The sequence below is a fragment of the Mastomys coucha genome, unplaced genomic scaffold (genome assembly GCF_008632895.1).
Source record: "Mastomys coucha isolate ucsf_1 unplaced genomic scaffold, UCSF_Mcou_1 pScaffold22, whole genome shotgun sequence".
NCBI lineage: Eukaryota > Metazoa > Chordata > Mammalia > Rodentia > Muridae > Mastomys > Mastomys coucha.
In genome coordinates, this window is record NW_022196905.1 from 141,048,637 (window position 1) to 141,067,987 (window position 19,351).

Genomic DNA, 19,351 nt, shown 5'->3' on the forward strand with positions numbered 1-19,351 from the left:
CCAAAGGTCCTGAGTTCGGATCCCAGCAACCACATGGTGACTCACAACCACCCGTAATGAGATCTGATTCCCTCTTCTGGTGCGTCTGAAGACAACTACAGTGTATTATGCCTGAGCAAGCGGAGAGGCCGGATGGAGCGGGGCTGTCCTGAGTTCAATTCCCAGCAGTCACATGATGGCTCATGGCCATCTGTACAGCTACAGTGTACTCATACATATAAAATAAAATAAATAAATCTTTTTAAAAAAAAAGAAAGAAAGAAAAAAGAAAAAGAATCAAACCAGTCAAGCTCCTCGATCTAATTACCAGCTTGGTGGAAACAGAAGACTGGAGACAGATAAGAGGTTCGAGGCACCCAGCATAGTAACCCGAAGAGCCTAGATCAGGAGTGACCATGTATACACAGATACCTGTCTGATTGTATTGGAGGGGGCTGCTGTAATATTTTCTATGGTTTCATGAAAAATTGGTATCGTGAGAATTAAAAATACTTAAAAGTATTTTGCATAGACATACGTGCATGAATCCAAAACACCATCTAATGAAACAACCTTCTGAAGTGGGAGCTGGTGAGGGTAGCAATTTGGAATAACACAGAGCAGTGACACCGCTCACCCCCCATATAGCTCTTCTTTGTACTATCCCTCACTATGGTGGAGCCCCAACTCCAACTGGTTCAGAGGCCACTAGGGACACCCTGACTCTGAGACCACAAACTCCCAACATGCAGTTCCCAACATGAGGGATAATGAGTACATAAAGCCTAGTGCCACCCTTGAGCTTCTAGTCTATGTGGCCTGGGTATCCAAATTGGGGATTCTGGGTCTAACTCTGTCATTCTCCAGCTGAGTGACTGGAAAGATTGTTAAAACTTTCTGAGCAGGAAAGCCATTTGTACAACAAATGCTTGTGAAGAGTTGACAAGGACGGAAGCAACCATTCCTGCATCCAGGAGCAGGAGATGTAACCTGGAATGCTGCTACTTAAGGCTGGATGAGGAGCAGGGCTACCAAGTGTGTACCACTGAGAACTGAGATGAGGGTCTAATTCTCCTAATTATTAGGGAGAACTGGCTCTATGGGACAGGTGGCTTTGGGGTGGGCCCTGAAACACAGCTGGTGTCCAGATGAAGAGGACACATCTTGAGCCTGAAGTCAGGTGGGTACAGAGAGCATGGATGCCCACCAACAGCCTTGGTACTCTGTATGGAGACTATAGGGAGCCACTGGAGATCTGGGAGTAAGGGCCATTGACTAGGACCATCCTTTCAGATTAACAGAGGGTGAGTTAGGAGAACAATATTTGATCTCACTTATTCCATGAAGAAAGATGCAAAGTCTGTCTATGGAGCATTTCAGATAGAGCCAAAAGCTACAGAAAATAGATATTCATAGAAAACAGAAACTGTCCAGATCCCGAGTATAGCACTGACCATGAAAGATGCTCAGTGTACATCTGATCATTATATTCACACTGATAATCAGTGAGCACAGTAACTTCTAGGCAGGCCTCATGTGGTGGGACCCACAGGCTGGGATTCTCAACGCTCACGCAACACATCCCTAGAAGTCTCCTTGTGCTGACTTAGAACCACAGAAGCAAAGCAAGGTCAGGCCCAAATAGAGGGAATAAACCAGGCTCTCTCCTCTTGAGCCAGCAGACACACGTCCCTGTGGCTCATGTCAGTACCAGGTGCACACACCAACTTTGGTTACAGGTTCTGTCCAACCAGGTCAGGTTGGGGGATACCTCCAATGTATCACCATTCTGTGGGCACAGCAAGAAGCCACTATTTGTCAGAGCAGCAGTTCAAAGCTAGCCTCCCCCTACAGAGTGTTCCTCAGTCAGCCCTTTGTCAAGTTCTTTCGCAGTAAGATTGCCTTTTCTGGCCTCATTTGCAATCCAAGGTTCCCCCTCCACTTTCTTTTTAATTGGCTTGGATCTCCAAGTATGGGCCGTAGCTTTAGACAAGTATGGGCCGTAGCTTTAGACAAGTATGGGGTAGCCGGTGTCAGGCAGGATCAGGTATCAATCCGTCAGTGGTCCCTAGAGCAGCAAGGCCCAAGAGAACAGAAAAAGACAGTGTGTGGGGGGGTGCCAGCAAGTCCATTAGCACCAACCTCATCACTGCCCTGAGGAGGATGAGAAACCACATGTTGGTTACTGAAGCTCAGCAGCGGCCATGGCGGCCAGGCGGAGAAAGGAAGCAGACATGGGACAGAGCCGGCTAAGCAATCCCGGGCTGCAGCGGATTGCCGCAGCATGGAGCTAAGAGTAGTTCCCATTTGGCAGGGCTGTGTGACGTGAATCTATACAAACCCCCACGATGCTGCAGTTGCTGTATGACTCCTCCACTGTTTAAAGATGTGGCTAGCTCTTCCTCCTGCCAACGGTCCCTGCAGGAGAGGAAGCCCATCCCCGACGATGTGATGCATGGGATGGAATGGAGGAAAAACTTTTAAATGGGTCAGAGGCCACTTCTTGGCTCTTTAGATGAAAAAGCGTGGATTCAGCTCATGTCAGCAACTAGGCAGGGTGAGTGGATGCCTTTTATAGAAGGAACTTTGGATCACACAGTCACAAACTGGCCAGGACCCCGAAGCCTAAGCTCTGCTCACCACTGACTGCTGCCTCGCTGGCGCCGACTCCTCGGGAGAGAGGTAAGGCTTCGATGGAATTGCCGACTCGGACCTCTGCCTTCTTGGTTTGGGAAAGCTGACCTAAACCCCATCACAGTCCCCAGTTGATACTGATGACAATTTTGTGTTCAGTGGGCTAAGAACTAGTAACTCAAGGGGATAAGACAGCGAGTTTTACTGGTCCCAACCCAGAGAACCAGAAGAGACCCAGAAATGTACAGGACTGTGTGGCCCAAGATGCCAAATCTCTTACCTTTGCACCTGGTCCAACCAGCTGAGGTCTGTGTAGGTATTCTGGGAGCATGTGGGGTGAGGGTCATGGTAACTGCTGGCATTTTTGTTGAGAACTTGAGTTAAGGAGAAGATATTTGGAAATCGCACGATGAGATTCGAGACCGTTGCCCCTTAGAACATATGGAGAAGGATTTGTGCCGGGCTGGCTTTGAACTCAGGTCCCTAGTCTGAGCTCTAAGAGGCTGCCAGAGCCTGCTGGCAGCCCAGACCACCTTTGCATTGGCCCATTGCTTCCAGGTAGGTACTCCAGCTCCCTCAGTAACTGTCACTCCAAAGTTTTTCACATTAGGGAAGGTGCCCACCCCCAGCCCCAGCTCCCTGTTTTTGAGACCCCAGATAAGACCTGAATGCGGCAGAAGCTGCAAAGAGGGGGTTGGGTGGCAGAGCCTTTCAAACTTTATGTACTTCTCTACATTTATCTGTTGTAGAGATGCATTCACAGTGTCTAGGGGTTGTGTTTCCTTGAGCTGGATTTGTTCATTTTACGTGTGTATGTTTTGCCCGCACGGATGTGTGTGCACAAGTGTGTTTGGGATCCTCGGATCCTCGGAGGTCAGACAAAAGGATCAGATCCTCTGAAACTGGAATTACAGGTGGTTATGAAGCACCAGGTGGGTGCTGGGAATTGAGCCCAGGTCCTTTGTAAAAGTAACAAGTGCTTTTTTTTTTTTTTTGAGACAGGGTTTCTCTGTGTAGCCCTGGCTGTCCTGGAACTCACTCTGTAGACCAGGCTGGCCTCGAACTCAGAAATCCACCTGCCTCTGCCTCCCAAGTGCTGGGATTAAAGGCGTATGCCACCACCACCACCCAGCTTTGTTTGTTTTTTATTTTGTTTTGTTTTGTTTTGTTTTGCTATAACAAGTGCTCTTAACCACTGAGCCACCTCTCCACTTTTATCCCACCTCACCCTACCCTCCTTTTAAAGATAGGGTATCACTGTATAGCTCTGATGGCCTGGAAGGCACAGAGATCCACCCGCCTCTGCCTCTGCCTCCTTAGGGCTGGAATCAAAGGCCTTTGCCACTCCTCAGCCCCACCCCAAACTCCAGGACACTTCTGCTTCCAAGTGGTTTGACTTCCAGACACTCAAACTGTGTGATTACCTCACACAGCCTATTTTGTCTAACATTACCACAGGCTCGTGAGAGCTGCCCTAGGCTATGCTTTGCAGTTGGGCATTCTTACGGAACTGGCACACAGGACAGTTATCGGCCACTACAGTAATACCGCTCAACACTGAAGACTTACCAGGGGCCAAGCCAAGACCATCCCATCTATGACTCTACAGGAACCCTGCTGCGATGCTGTGCCTGACACACCTGAAGCTGGCATTAGGGGAAGTGGTTGGGTCAAGGCCAAGCAGCCAGGCAGAGACTTTGCCAGCGCCCACACCCACTATTGCCTGTAGTTTCCTGGAAAAGCCACGACCTCTGAGCATTTGCCTGCATTGCCCCAAACATGCACTCCCCCGTCCAGTCTCATAGGGAAAACCTGCCATGGGATCTCCTTGCATAGCCTGCATAGGAAGCTGGCATCCATGAGCCTAGGAAGGATGCTGGCAGCCAATCTAAGGAGTGAGTGCATCTCTAAGCCGGATGCCACAAGACATCCGCAGCCTCATCCCCACCCCAGTGTCTGCAGAATGCAGAATTCCTGAGTCAGGGCTGGGAATGTGTCTTTTACAAGCCCTGCATGTGACACTTACAAGCATTAAAATGTGTAGAGCAGATATAGTCGTTTACATTGCCTTTCTCAATGGAGTGGGATGTCCATCAAAACATAAAAGTGTATACTCGGGGAATGGGAGGCAGTCTGCTGCCAATGCTTGGTCACCTCGGAAGGGCGGGACAACGGTGACTTTTACTTTTACCTTAGAGCCTATTTCATTTGACACGGTGTTTGGTCCTTTAGGACTACCCAAAGAACCCTCTTCTTTTGGCCTTTGGTTTCCTGGGGGTGGGGGCGGGGTCACCCAGAGCAGTCGGCAGTTGCCCCTGCACCCCTGATTGTCCTATGCAATCCTTGTGCGTAGGAGCAGGAGAAAGGCTTTTGTAGGTACAGCTCCTGTGTACATGCTTGAATTTTTTGAATTAAAACTGTGTCGGGGTAGCCGCTGCCTCCACAGGGCTGGGCTTTGGCTCTTCGGGCCCATACGGAAAATGAGTTCATTCCTCTCCTGCTTCAGTGAGGTGGGAGATGCTGACAGACTGTAACCTGCTTGAGCTGTTCCCTCGATGCAGCCCCAACATTTGGAGTCATATAGAGAGTCCCTTCCAGGAAGGCATTCCGGTGACAGAAGTGGCAACGTTGGCAGCCACAACAGCGCTCTGCCGTGTATGAGACATTTTATTTTCTGCTGAGATCTCATCCTAACTCAACTAACTGTTTAAACTGTGTTCAGCCAAGTGGGTATAAGCGGCACATGCCACTTAGGGGCAGAGGCAGATGGAGCTCTGTAAGTTCAAGGCCAGCCTGGTCAGCAGCAGCCCGGTTCATATAGCCAGGGTCAGATCAGTCAAGGTTACATAGTGAGAGGCCCAGTCCCAATCAGTCAATCTATCCATCCATCCATCAATAGTTCAATGCTGAGGTGGGAAAAAAGACTTTGGGTTCTGCAACCCAAAAGCACGAATGAAACTGAGTCAGATAAAAGTCTGGGTTTAGACTGGCTTGCCTGAATGTGCTTTTCACATCTAGAAGCTGCCAAGTCAACGGAGTGCAAACACCACCTCAGCCAGGCCTTATTGCACCTTCCCGGTGTCTTCCCTGATAAAGCCACTCTGCATGTCTCAGCCTTCACGATTTAGGTAGAGTCACAGAGCTTAAAAAGTAACACAACTGTCACAGGTTGTCATGGTTCATGCACACCTTTAGCCTCAGCACTGGGGAGCTAGAGGCAGGTGGATTGCTATGAGTTTGAGGCCAGTCTGATGTACACACAGGTATATAAGTAAGAGACGTCAGTAAAATAAAATAAGAGACCTCTGCAGGTCAAGGGGAAGTCTTTGGAAGTCTCACTGTGTAACCCCTGATAGTCTGGGACATGCTATGTAGACCAGGATACACTCAAACTCAAAGAGATCCTCCTGCCTCTGACTCTCAAGTGCTGTGGTTAAAGACATTCAGTATCCATATCTGCCGCATTACAGTTTTCTTGCAGAAGGATCCAGTTTGCTAGAGATCTGACTGACATGAACATGAGCTGTCCTGCAGATTCTTCCCCTGGAGCCATCACGGTGTGCTCAGTGGGGCACTTGGAGGACCTCAGGGGTCATTTTGTTTGGACACGATGTCACTTCTGTACCTGCAGCCTTTGTGATGTACCTAGGAGATTGACCTGGCTATAAAGTCTATTCGGTTCTTAAGAAACATGCCCTGTTCCAGCCCTGGACTGACTGCCTTTTTTAAAAAAAAAAAAAGAAAAAAGAAAAAGAAAGAAAAAAAGAAAAAGGTTTTTTTTGGTCAACTCTGTCCCCAAATCCATTTGTTCTAGGCCAAAAGACTGAGAAGCAATACACAGAGAAGGAAAAAGCAAAGAGTGAAATAGCTGTCAAGAGGATCGTCTCTCACCTTTGCATTTGAGGGTTTTTTTTTTTCAGCATACATATGTTCAGGTCAAAAAAATGTTTTATTATCTCACAACTTATTAAAAAGAAGTGGGGTTGGGGGAGGTGGCAGTGGTGGTAGAGGAGGAAGGAGGAGCAAGGGAAGGAGGAGGAGAAAGAAGGAAAGAGATGTATAAAAAAAAAGAGAATCCACAACACACGTGAAGCCAGTCACAGGCGCCACTCAGTCTGCAGCTGGCCCAAGTTTATCTCTGACCATCCCCCCGGCAGTTTGAAACATTACAGTTCACTGATAACCAGAAATGACTAAGCGCTAACCCTGCTTATATATCACCCCTGTAGCACCAATAAAAAACCCATAACTCCTGCCCTGGCAGAGAACTGTGGCCAGCACGCCGGGGAAGGGATGGTTATATTACCCGACCACGGGTTACAAATGGCTCTGCAATCGGTATCTTCCTTACCCAGCTTAGCCTGAGTGGCCTCAAGCCAGCGCAACCCTGCGGCAGACAGCAGGCCTTCCGCGCATCCACGCTTCCTGGAAAGTGGATGTCTGAGAACCGAACATTCCTGGAGCTAGCTTTCTCAGAGCTCAGCTTCCATCTCCATTCAACCCAAAGCTAATGCACTGGTCATTTGGAGGACAGCAGGGCCTGGCTGGCCCCACTTCTACTCTAAGTGAGAGAGTCACAGGGCAGTGAAAAATTTCTCAAGGAATCTGAAGGCCCCCTTCCCCAAACTAGGAAAGGGGCCACATGGCAGCTGGGACAAAGACTGTTGTAATTTTAAAAATGATTTATTTTTATTTTATGTGTATGACATAGGAATGGTTTTAATGTGTGTGATTTTATGTGTACGATGAAGGGGTGGTTATTTTACGTGTGTATGAATGCCTGTATGTGTCTATGTGTACCACATGCATACAGTACCCGAGTAGGCCAGAAGAGGGCATCAGATTCCCCCTGGGTCTGGAGATTAAGATTGTTGTGAGCCACCGTGTGGGAGCCAGAAACCCAACCCAGATCCCCTGTGAGAACAGCCGGTACTTTTAACCACTGAGCCATCTCTCTCTGGCCCTCGGCGTTACTGTTTTAAAGAGTGATGCATATGAGGCAAACAAATGTGATTAATTTTTAAATATAGGGCTAGAATGAGATGTGCAGACAGCTGCTCCCACTGACCCAGGTCAGAGTGCTGGTTGAGTACCTGGGTGGGATCTGTCTCATGGGCTTTGTTCCATCCTACCAGCAGACAACCAGTCGGTGATATTATTCAGTGACCAAAAAGGTTTTTCTTTCTTTCTTTTTTTTTTTTTTTAATTGGTGTCATAAGATTTTTTTTTTAAATGGTGTTGCCGTGCTGTGGTGGCACATGCCTTTAATCCCAGCACTTGGGAGGCAGAGTTAAGTGGATTTCTGAGTTTGAGGCCACCCTGGTCTACAGAGTGAGTTCTAGGACAGCCAGGGCTACACAGAGAAACCCTGTCTCAGAAAAAAAAAAAAAAAATGGTGTCATGTGGATAGTAAGATGCACACATTCTAACAGAATGTTGTGCGTGTACATGTCCATGCGTGCAGCAGCCAATCATTGGCAAAGAGCTTCCCTGTGTCCTGGTGTTCCCACACCCCTCCCACACTCAGTCGGTCAGTCTCCTCAGCCTTGTACCCCAATGGAAGCATTGTCTGAATGTCCAGCACCCTAGATTTGTGGTATCTGGTTTTAGAAGTTGAATAAATGAATTCACAGACAGACTACCCTTAAGTGTCTGGCTTTTTATCATTCAACATTATGCCTTTGATATCTTTGTGTATTGGCCAAGTATAGTATTTTCATTTATAAGTTCTTGTTGTTGTTGTTGTTGTTGTTACACAAGGTCATGCTATGTAGCCCAGGCTGACCCAAAACTCATAGTCCTTCTGCCTCCCAAGAATTGCTAGAAGCCTGACTGGTCTCACTGTTTGACCCCTCCAACCCCTACCCCACCCACTCTCCCCTACCCTCCCCCTCCCCCATCACATAAATGATGGCCTGTTCTCCCACTCAGATCAACACTTAACCTTGTCCATGTTTCTGGGACACAGATTAGATGACCGTCATCCCTAAAGCTCCTCTGCTGGGGGCATCTTGTTTATATGAGGCTCAAGAATGTTGGCAGGGGCAGTAGATTCTGGGAAGCCTTGTTGGGAAATGTTTTCCCTGAATGAGTTTAATCCTCAGCAAGAAACCAAGTTGGCTCTAGGGTCAAAAAGCAATAGCTGTGTTTAGGTCTGAGGTCATTGCAGCGCTCTGCTCTCTGTGAGAGCGGACAGAGAGTTCCATTGCAGACTAGAGGCTCGGAAAGTCAACAGGAGCCCATGATACACAACAAAGTGGTAAGAGATGCTCCCTGTGTCAAGCTGCCAGGAAAGCCCAGTGACAAGGAAGGAGAGGGTGAGGGCAAGGTGCCCTGCCCTCAGGGTCTAGGGAAGGTGCCTTCTCCGTCCCCCGCTGTGAGAGTGGGAAACTAAAGACTTTAAAAAACAAACCAAAACTTTAAAGACAAAGGATGTGTAAATTCTGATACCAACTCGCAACTGCATGTATGCCAAATCAGCCAGTAGGTGGCAGCACAAGACCAATCATTTTCCACAGAGCAGCCTGACTGGCTAAGTAATAAAAAGTTTCTCCCAGCCAAAAGTCAAAAAGACCTGAAGGAGTAAATACATCTCCAGTGTGGAAGGACGCATATCTCCCCGCCACAGCGAGTCTCTGACGGCCCAAATGTTTTACAGGAATTATTTCGACTCTTACTTTAGCCTTTAGCGAAGACCGAAGAAATTATCCCTCTCTGTTCTTGTCTCCTGACCCCGCCCACCCCCTTTCCCACTCATCAAAAAAGATCTCTAAGTTAGGGGAAAAAAACCAACAGTTTGCTATTTGATGCTTTTGAGAGTTAAATATAGAGCTGTAAGAGAGTAGACATGAGTGATTCTCTCTGCAGTGAAACATCCCAAAGACATCCCATTGAAATTCAGGATGCTAACGGTTTCCAATTCCCTGGATGCAAGGTCTCAGAACACAGTAGTTCTAAATCCACCTGTCTGCAATATCTCTGGCCACCCAAGCTAGACCCCCTTCCCTCTCAGGTCTCCTGGTCCAAGGGTTGTGTTCAGTACAAGGGTTCCAACAAATCCTGGCCTCTACCACGGACAGTTTTGACAGTGAGCTGACCACCTCCAAGGATAGCAATGCCACAGTTAATTCCTGCAATCCACAAGCCAGTTCCTGTTCAACTGTATTTTTCTTTTGCCATGGTTGTTTTATTTTAGGCACCTTCCACAATAAGAAGCAGAGTCTCAAAACAAGATTTGCTTGAAGCCACAGAAGTAAGGAGCGCGTGGGTCTTGCATGGAAGTCATGGCAACTGGAAGTGTCTAAAGCTGCGGCAGGCAGGTGGGATCCTGACGGTGTGAGGCCTGAGTCCCCAGCCAACACCACCCCACCAGTATTTCAGGGGAGGAGCCCAGTGAGGCTAGTAAATGCCCTGACTGTAGAAATAGACTGTGTGGTGAAGAGAGATGTGTCTCCAGCAACTGACGCTTATCCAAGAGCCCAGATGTGGGGTCAACCTGCTGCCTCAGCTGTCAGAACCTTAAAGGTTCCCCGTGAAGATGAAAGAAAAAAAAAGAAGACCATTCAATCCAAGCGCTGAAGATTTTACAGATATGCCACTTCAGGTCTGTGCTCAAGGATGAACTATTTCTTTGTTTTTGTTGTTTTGTTTTGTGTTTTTTTGGTTTTTGGTTTTCGGTTTTTCAAGACAGGGTTTCTCTGTCTAGCCCTGGCTGTCCTGGAACTCACTCTGTAGACCAGGCTGGCCTTGAACTCAGAAATCTGCCTGCCTCTGCCTCCCAAGTGCTGGGATTAAAGACATGTACCACCACTTCCTAGCTCGGAGCCACTCTTTCTACCCCACCCAATCAACAGCTATGTCCCAAATCCTCCCTGGATTTCATTCAGCCTCAGAAGTGTCTGAAAGGCCTTCACAGGCATTTAATGTCTTCAGAGTGGGTAGCCAGTTGCGAGTGAGGCTCAAACCATTTTCTTTGGGTCTGTGAAGTGCTTCATAGTTAGCAGGCACTTCCTCCAAGTTACCTTTGCCTCTGAAAGATTCCATTATCACACACGTACACTGCCTTATTTAGAGTTTCACTGTGACAAACACACTATGACCCCAAATCTACCTGTGGAGGGAAAGGTTTATTTCAGCTTACAGATCACACTTCATCAGCAAAGGAAGTCAGGGCAGGAACTCAAGGCAGGAACTTAGAGGCAGGAACTAAATCAGAGACCATGGAGAAATGGTGCTTACTGACCTGTTCCCCATGGCTTGCTCAGACCCTTATGTAACTCAGAATCACTTGCCCAGGAAAGGGCACCACCCACAGTGGGTCCCACATCAATCATTAATCAAGAAATGGTATGAAGATTCATACCATTAGTATAGTGGTATACTATACTAATTTAGTTTCTAAAGTTTCATTATCTTCTTCCTCTATAGTTTCATTATCTTCTTCCTCCAACACATGCACACGCGTACAGTCTCATATGTGCGCACGCGTGAGCGCGCGCGCACACACACACACACACACACACACACACACACATCTTTCAGGTTTGTTTGGAGCTCCTCTCCACTGGCAAGGCTACAGATCCACTCTCAGGACTCTACCCTACATCAACTCCACCAGCCAGTGCGGACAACTTCCAGAGCCCTTCTAGAACTGCTGCAGAACACAGCCCAGCCTTTGGTCTGTCCCTGATCCCCAACCATCAATCACTACGAGGATGCTTTTTTTCTCTGTCTCAACCACTTTTGATCCATCTGAACTGAGTGTTTGTGGTCTCAAAACATTGGAAGTCTGCCTAATCCATCTCAGATTTCAAATAAGAACTCATTTCAAATCCCTTTTCATAGTTGCTCCTCAATTACACACACTTTCTTGGTTCTCAGACATGGGTGGTGGTTGTGTGTGGGGGGGGGAGCACAGAGAGAGAGAGAGAGGGACACAGAGAGAGAGAGGGAGGGAGAAGAGAGAGAGAGAGAGAGAGAGAGAGAGAGAGAGAGAGAGAGAGAGAGACTCCTTTCCCTGTGTAGTGTTACCACTCAGATGAGAAAGGTGTTCTGGCAGTCAGGAGCCAAGAAATACTACAAAGTCACACCACACAACACAGGAGATATATTGGAAGGAAACAACCCAGGAGGGTGGCTGCCTCTGCTCAGGTGAGAAGCAGTTCCTTTATAAAACTAACATATAAAAGCCTAGACTATACATCTTCGTGAGGCACCATGCTGTTCAGATGCACGGCTTCAAAAGTGAAGTTGTATATATTCATCTCCTCTGACCTTTGTCAGTATTCTGAGGTGTGTAGGCAGTTTTTGTCACACAAAGTCATCTGGCTGCTGCACAGCGGCACAGAGGGACCTCTGTGTCCCATTACTCAGCATCCACTGATTGGTGTCTCCCCAGGGTGGGCTAAGCTTTTACGAGATGAGATGCGGACAGAGAGCATCTTCAAGGTCCCCATGGGGAAGCCTTTCCATATATACAAGGTACCTGCTACTGTGTGATCGTTACAGTTAGTGCTTTCATTAAAGTTTGGCTTTAGCAATAACTGTGTTTAGCAATAACCAGTAATGAAGGAGCAATGGATGCAATGCTGTTATTCTAGAAGAGTCTCGTGGGGGTGTAACTCTAATTCCCTATTTTAATCTGTTTTCCTGAGCTCAGAATTTAAGAACAGGTTGGGCCAATAGTTCTGCCTGCTGGATGTTCTGAGGTCACAATGCAGAAGGGACTGCTAACATCTGTGCTTGCTAGTGTGTGTGTGTGTGTGTGTGTGTGTGTGCACATGTGTATGCCAGTGCATTTTCTTGTAAGTGTGTATGTGGATGTCATAAGTCAAAACTCAGATATCTTCCACCATTGCTTTTCTATTTATTTGTCTGTTTATAATTTTATGTGTTTTGCCTGTGTGCATGTCTGTGCACCGTGTGTGTGCCTGGTGCCCGTAGAGGCTGGAAGAGGGCACTGGATCCTCTAGGAATGGAGTTACAGACAATTGTGAGCTGCCGCATGGGTGCTAAGAATCGAACTCAGGTCCTCTGGAGGGGCAGTGTGTACTCTTAACTGCTGAGCCATCTCTCCAGCTCCACCCTTTGTGAGCTGCCGCATGGGTGCTAAGAATCGAACTCAGGTCCTCTGGAGGGGCAGTGTGTACTCTTAACTACTGAGCCATCTCTCCAGCTCCAACCTAGCTTGTGGCTGTTTTGGTTGTTGTGTTTTATTTTCTTTGCTTGTTTTGGAGATGGTTTCTCTGAACCTGGACTTCACCCGTTGTCTAGACTGGTGGCCAATGAGACCCGGGAGCTGCCTGACTTCACGGGCCATCAGTGCTGGGATTATGGATGTGTGCCTAGCTTTCTGTGGGTGCTGGGATCTGAACTCAGGTCCTCAGGCTTACTCAGCATGCCATTGACCCACAGAGCCATCTTCCTGGCCCTGTTATACCTCGAATCTGTTTCCCAAAGTTTGTATGTTGGCAGCTTCCTCCCAGTGCGGCCTAGCTGGGAGGTGGGACCTGAACGTAGGTGTTAAGGTCATGAGAGCTCCTCCCTCATGCACAGCTTGGTGCTGGCTATAAGAGGGGTCGAGGCTGCCACCTTGACCTCTTCCTCTCTCTTGTAGGTTCACTTCCCACGATAGTATGACGCAGCATGAAGGCCCTCACCAGATGCAGCTCCTTAATCAAGATTTCCCAGCCTCCTAAACCACGAGAAATATGTTTTCAATCTTCCTGTATAGCTCTGCCTTAGGGCTTCTGTTACAGCAGCACGAGTTGGTGGGACAGAACATCTGTCCAAACTTCTTCCTCTCTGACATTCTATCTCACCAAACTCAATGCTGTCTCCCAGTGCCGCTCACATCCGACGCTCCATGCTACCCCATTGTCCTGCCCTGGTCCTGAGTCTCTCCTTGTTGCAATGGGACTTCTACAAAGAGCCCATCTCTGACTCTACCATAATCGTGACACACCCAGAGTCAGCTCATGCCTGCAAGAGACACCCCAAGTTGCAAGGCTATGTCTGCCCCCCTTCTCTAGCCTTATACTACAGGCTGCACCCTGTCAGCTCTGCCCATCTTCTCTAGACCTATACTACAGGCTCAGCCCTGTCAGCTCACGGAATGTGCAAGACTCCCTCTTGTTGGTCTCATGACCCCAGCTATTGCCTCTGTCTGTTCTTAAGTGTAGGTTGTATTATTAATCAGCTGCGGTCTGGCTAATGGATCAGGAGACAGCTGCCATCGGCACTAAGAATGTTTTTTGGGAAGCTATTGTTACTCACAGAATCCCCCAAGAGGCCACAGACAACACATGGGACCAGACAGGGAAGTGCTAGGTTGGTCGGGGGGCAGAGGAAGGGATGGGAATAGAGAGCTTTCATTGTGCTCTCTGTGGGAAGGAATTGTCAAGGCAGAGTAAGAGGTGCTGGAGTGCCAGGGTTGGTCCATGTCAGTGAGCTCTGTACATAGAGGCTGTCAACACTTTTCTGGTCCTGCCTTTAGAGTGACTAGAACAGAGTGGAAGTGCTCAACGATGCCTCTGGACAGATAAGTGGTTTGTCTTTTGCAGGCATCTACTAGCCCTGTAGCCAGGCCCTGCAAGCAGCAGGAACCCAGATGTCAAAGCATCCAGGTCAGGGTCTAAAACAATGTAGCTAACATGGCCTTCTGGTCCCCCCCCCCTTTGTTTCTGGCTGGCATTAGTCAGGATAATGTGGCCCAGGGCTGGACTCTGGCAGCTCCTACGTGAAGTGACCCTCTCTGAGCCTCTGTTCCCTAGCTAGAGGAGGATGCCTGGCTCACTGTTAGTCCTAAGAATGTTTGCTTTCTCTCCTGCGTGTGTCCTGTCCCTGTCACCTCATTTCTGCCCTTGGTCTGGCTTAGCTGTCCCCTCTTCCTCTGCACATGCTCTATGGAGCACACCGCACTGACCACATGGGATCAAAGACACATCTCCCCCCACCCCACCCTCAGACAGGAAGGCATCTGAGTTCAGGAGCTAGATCTAAACTGGAGGGCCCACCCCAGACCCCAGCTCCCTGTCACAGGCTCAGCTCAGTAACCATTTGCAGAATGAATGTATGAATTGTGATTGGCTCCCTCTAGAGTGTTACTCTGCGGCCTCGCTCGGACAGACACGGAGTTTCTTGTGCTGACTCCTGTCTCCCGTCCTTTCTTGACATCAGAGCAAGGCATTAATCCATCTGCCCCTTGGGCCAGGCAGGCACCAGCTGGAGTGGGGCATCTGAACTCGAGAATTGATTTCCCAAGTGCACGCAGCCTGTGTACACACCAAATGAGGCAGACGCCCTGATAATGAGAGCAGCCCAGGCCTCAGCCTGCTGGGAAATGAGCACATCTCACCTCTGCCTGCCAAGCAGGGTTCCTTGGCTCAGGCCTGGGTTGTTCTCTCTCACACCCCCTCAGTCTGCTTCCCCCAGCCGTCTTCATTCATCCCAAGCTGAAGCCAGTCAAAAACCTCAGAGTATTAATGGAGCGCATTACAACTGGCAAGGGAGAAATCTCCAATCCTAAATCATCCCGTGGCCACTTGTATCTGCTAGCTGAGGCCATTATGGCCCACTCCCAACTGTTTCATTACCTTTGAGTTTGCTCTCCACAGCGGCCAGAGCGGGCGCTTCTGTGGGTAGCTCTCCTGCACAGGTGGAGGCATGGACGATCTGGGATCTCAAATTGGCAGGCTTCCCTCTGTGCTAAAGCATTTCTTCCTCAGCTATTGGGTGGCTTGTGACATTTGTTCCTGAGGAAGAGGGGAAGAGGGGCAGAAGAGCACACGCCCTGTCACCCAGGCCTCTGGGAGCGTGGGGCCACAGGGCAAGAGTGGAGAGGCAGCTGCTATGGGTAGGCCTCCTAATTCCCTAATCCCTCCGGGCTTCCTGCCACAGAAGTGCCTCCACAAAAGGCCTGGAGTCCCCTGGGGGAGGGCACGGCAGCAAGGAGGGGGATCCTATTTTGTCTCTGATAAATACTTCGAAAGTCTCATGCACCAGACAGCAGATAGGAATGGAAGATACCAACAGGGGGAAATAGGTTTTCTGGAATGTTAGGAAGTTCTGGTTGAAGGGTCTGATAAGAAAACAGGAATTAAACATGACACAGTGGGCTGGAGAGATGGCTCAGTGGTTAAGAGCACTGGCTGCTCTTCCACAGAGGGCTGGGGTTTGATTCCCAGCACCCACAAAGAGGCTCACAACTGTCTGTAACTTCAGTCCCAGGGCATCTGAAGCATTCTTCTGGCCTCTGTGGGCACAACATCCATAGAGTCTACTTAACAAACAAGGAGGCAAAACACTCATACACATAAAGTAAATGAAATAAATAAATCTTTAAGGGACTGGAAAGATGGCTCAGCAGTTAGGAGCAGGCTGCAGTTCTTCCAAAAAATCAGAGTTCCATTCCTGGTACCTGATGTGATCATAAAAAGAGAAAGAGCTATAAGAATATGTTCTGTCGGGGTGTGGGGGAAGATGGTGCCTTGGCGGGCCCATGCCGAGGCATCTCTTCCCCCTGAGGGACCAGACACAGGCCAGTAGAGTATAGAATAGAGTTTATTTAGGGCATGGGGAGGGGAGTTAAGAAGGTAGCAGAGACAGAGAAAGGCAGAGAAGAAAGAGGAGAGAAGTAGGGGATGGCCATGACCACGTGGAGAGAAGGGAGAAGGGAATGGGGAGAGAGGGATACAAAGGGGCAAGAGGCAAGGTGGAGAAGCAGGAGTAAGAGAGGAGGGGGCAAGCAGCCCCTTTTATAGGGCCAGGCCTACCTGGCCATTGCCAGGTAACCATGGGGAAGAGTATACTTGGCTACTGCCAGGTATCTGTGGGGGTGGAGTCAGACAGAATGCTAACAGCACCCACACTGGATGGCTCACAACCACCTGTCAAGTCCAGCTCTGTGCACCTACACTGGCTGGTTTTATGTTAACTTGACACAATCTAGAGTCATCTGAGAGGAAGGAGCCTCAACTGAGAAAGTGCCTCTATAAGATCTGGCTGCAGGCAAGGATGTAGAGCATTTTCTTAATTATGGATGTGGGAGGTACCAGCCAATGGTGGGGACTTATGGTCCTAAGTTTTATAAAAATGGAGGCTGAGCAACCCATGAGGAACAAGCCAATGAGTAGCATCCCTCTGTGGCCCCTGTATCAACTCCCGACTCCAGGTTCCAGCCTTGGCTTCATTCAGTAGATTGTGACCCGGGGCACATGAGGCAAATAAACCCTTTCTTCCCCAGGTTGCTTTTGGTCATGGTGTTTATCACATTAATAGTAACCCTAAGACTGTTTCGGGAAATATTAAAAATGGAACCTGCATGTTCTGGCACTAGTGCTGGTCTGCCAATTCTCCAGCCACGCTGACCACAGGGCTCCTGCCTGGCCATCTCTCTGGCAGCCGTGGGGAAGAGGGGCAAGTTCCTCTCGATACCACACAACATGCACCCCATGGTCAGCCATCACATCACAGTACCCAGTACCCCAGTAGAATCATGACTCTTAAAGCTTAATTAACTAATCAGATTTATGTATCAATAATAGCGCAATTTACAAGATGCCAATACGATAAGTTCAGAGCCAACTGATAATGTATCCCAATATTCCTAACCTTGCAAAATCATAGCTACTTGTGGCTGGTAAACGCCTCTCGGGTACACATCCACAGCCGTCTTCCTTCCTCTCTCCTCTGAGACGCTCTGCTCCCTCTCTCCCACTTCCCCACCTCCCACCCTCCCCACCCGCAAAACTCTTAGCTCCGCCTCCCTTTTCCCTGTCCAATCACAGACCTCCTCTGCACTAATGTAATTGGACAGAGACAATCCTGAGACATAAGACAGCATTCATATCTACAGACCTACAACACACACACATATGCATGTGTGCATGTGTACCCACACACACACTCTAAAACCAAACCAACCAAACAAACAAACAAAAAACAAAACATGCCCTGGAACTCTGAATTCAGCCTTCGAGAAGGGCCAGGAGCTTCCAGGTGGCTTGACCCTTTGGCTGAGTCTTGAAGGAGACATGAATCACATGGGGAAATGTGGGCACGGGGTGAGAGATCACACTGTCCAAGCATCGAGCAGAATAAACTGGATACAGCTTGGTTAGGAAACCCGAGTGCACACACGGTCTTCATTCTGAGGATCTCAGTGAGAACAACACACAGCGGAGAGTCATTGAAGTCTACACTTATCAAACCCAAGTGTGAGCACAGATCACCAGGGACCACAGTGGCACGCACTCATCATCCCAGCAGAGCTTGAGGCAGAATCCATAGCTTTGGATTAGACTGGGCTACAGAGTGATGCCCTGCCTCAGAGAGAAATAAATGGAGCTATGGGTGTGGTTTAGTGGGAGGACACTTGTCTCGTGTGCAGGACATCCTACGTTTGGTCCCCAGAGCTGCAAAAATCAATCAATAAAAACACACACACACACACACACACACACACACACACACACACACATATATATATATATATACATATATATATATATATATATAATGAAAAAGTGAAGTAAGGGCTCTGGGAAAACCAACAGGCTGCACGCAATAGTCTAAAATATAGCATCTACCAATGGCATTGTTGGCCCTCACAGTTGATAAACATTGTGTTTAATATGAACACACTTTTGATAGTAAGAATTAAGCAAGAAGTTCTATCTCACAGACCATGGAGCCTGGGCCAAGCTGGCCATAGTGGGTTCAGTGACTCAACAAAGTTACAAAAGCACAGCACTCTCTCCCTTGCTCTCCATTGTCAGCCCAACTCTCGGCCTCAGCTGGTGTTCTTCCAACCCAAAGATGGCGGCCCTAACTCGAGAGAGCTGCTATGGGGCCCATAGTTAAAGCCTAGGTAAAACATTAAGGCCCAGACGGAACAGTTACCTGGCTAGCCTGCCATTATAAGAAAACTTTCTCATATGTTTCTGCTATTACTGGGAGATTTTCTAATGCCAAGATTGATTACATATCCTGTTATGTTCCGTGCCCTTGGAAACCAATCAAGACAGAAGTCAGTACAACTGTTTTGTATAGTTACTCACAATAAGCTTGGACTCAAATCAACCTGCACCAGTGTGTAAGCTTTTATGGCATAAGCTGCCCCTGGGACGGACCCCAACATAAGAGAGACACCTGCACTAATATAAAAATCTATTTGAAATAAGACTTCCATGTTGAGTAGTGGTTCAGTAAAGTTTAAGTTCTCAAGACCTCCCTGGGAACTGACATCCTACTTGGCAGAAAGAGACATACGTGTACATAGGTAACTGACATGCTGGTTGGCAAGTTAAGACATGAATATAAGACAAGTCTCATCCTGGTAGACAAGTGAGGACATGAATATTAGATAACCAACAATTTGAAAGTCAATATGCCTTTTCGTCCTCATTAGGGTCTCTATTGCTCCGGTAAAACACCTTGACCAAAAGCAACGTGGGAGGAAAGGGTTTCTCTCATCTTGCAGTTTACAATCTGTCACTGATGGAACTCAAGGCAGGAACCAGGAGACAGAAACTGAAGCAGGTACCAAGGGGGAACACTGCTTACTGGCTGGCTCCCCATGTGCTGCTCAGTCTGCTTTTTCATGCCATCCAGGCCAATCTGACAGAGATGTTTGCTCACTCGAGTGTCCCTCTTCGCAGATAACCTTAGCTGTGTCAAGTTGTCAGGAGAAACAAAAACCAAACAGTTTGTATGGCTATATATGTATGGGAACCAGCTT